The sequence below is a fragment of the Suricata suricatta genome, chromosome 6 (genome assembly GCF_006229205.1).
Source record: "Suricata suricatta isolate VVHF042 chromosome 6, meerkat_22Aug2017_6uvM2_HiC, whole genome shotgun sequence".
Taxonomy (NCBI): Eukaryota; Metazoa; Chordata; class Mammalia; order Carnivora; family Herpestidae; genus Suricata; species Suricata suricatta.
This window is the reverse complement of record NC_043705.1, coordinates 574,942-576,384: the sequence shown is the minus strand read 5'-3', so window position 1 is coordinate 576,384 and position 1,443 is coordinate 574,942. Positions and strand designations below refer to the sequence as shown.

The 1,443-nt window shown below is 59.5% G+C and overlaps 1 protein-coding gene across 1 annotated transcript in view; it reads right to left on the bottom strand.

Annotated features, from left to right (window-relative positions):
• The window catches only part of OBSCN (obscurin, cytoskeletal calmodulin and titin-interacting RhoGEF), a 147,502-nt gene that overhangs the window by 54,814 nt on the left and 91,245 nt on the right, over positions 1-1,443 (bottom strand).

Genomic DNA, 1,443 nt, shown 5'->3' with positions numbered 1-1,443 from the left:
CTGGACAGAGAGTCCCTGAGGCAGTCTGGAGTCCCCCTGACCCTTGGCTCTCCCCAGCCCTGCCCGCCAAGTTCACAAAGAGCCTGAGGACAGAAGAGGCCACTGAAGGGGCCACGGCCACGCTGCGCTGTGAGCTGAGCAAGGCGGTCCCCGTGGAGTGGAGGAAGGGGTCCGAGACCCTCAGAGCCGGGGACAGAGTGAGCCTGAGGCAGGACGGGGCCGTGTGTGAGCTGGAGATCCGTGGCCTGGCGGTGGCGGACGCCGGGGAGTACTCGTGTGTGTGCGGGCAGGAGAGGACGTCGGCCACGCTGACCGTCAGGGGTAAAGACCACGTGTGGCCAAGCAGAGTCTGATCTGGTGTCTAATTGCATTCGTGATGTCCATCTCACTCATTCTGCATTCATGTTCCTTCTGTCCCACATTCTCTGATGTCACCCTGCACCTGTTACTTCACGGAATCTCTCCGTCCCGGAGTTGTTATATGAACCACAAGAAGCCAGCATCTCAGCCACTGTAAACCCTGGGTCATGGCTGGTCCTGGTGTCCCTTGGGGGTCTGTTCCGTCATCTGTGCTGCTGGGTCCCACCCTCAACAACCCTCCATCCTCTGTCCGACTCCCCAGCCATGCTAGCCAGAGTCATAGAATGTATGAGGCTTGAAGTACCACCAAAGAGGCCGCGGCCACACTGTACATCAGCAGGTCTGAGGGAAGCCACAACCCACAGTGTGTGCTCAGCACGCCCAGCACGTGGCTCACATCCAGTTGTGTTTGTGTCTGTTCTGTGCCGTTCATGTCTTGTCTCATCCATGTGTTCAGAGGCCGTGATTGCGTCTGTGTCTTTCTGATCATCCCCAGCCCTGCCCCCCAAGTTCAGAAAGAGCCTGAGGGCAGAAGAGGCCACGGAAGGAGCCACAGCCGTTCTGTGCTGTGAGTTGAGCAAGGCGGTCCCTGTGGAGTGGAGGAAGGGGTCCGAGACCCTCAGAGCCGGGGACAGAGTCAGCCTGAGGCAGGACGGGGCCGTGTGTGAGCTGGAGATCCGTGACCTGGCGGTGGCAGATGCCGGGGAGTACTCGTGTGTGTGCGGGCAGGAGAGGACGTCGGCCACGCTGACCGTCAGGGGTAAAGACCACGTGTGGCCACGCGGGCCAGCGTGTTGGTGTCTGCATATTGTCCCATGTCACCACCTTCTCCGTGTCAGACTCCGTGGGCATCTGTGTGTCTCTAGCTGTGACCCCTGGGAACGCCCAGCCTCCATCTCCTTGTCAAGTGTTTGTTCTGATGTTTGTGTCCAAGCTTGTGTTTGTCTCTCCTGGACCATTTCCCCACCTACTCTGTGCTCTGTTCCTTCATTCATTCATGCCGTGGCCCTGGGCAGTTTGTGTCGTACCTGTGGGTGTCTCGTCCTGGACAGAGAGTCCCTGAGGCAGTCTGGAGTCCCCCTG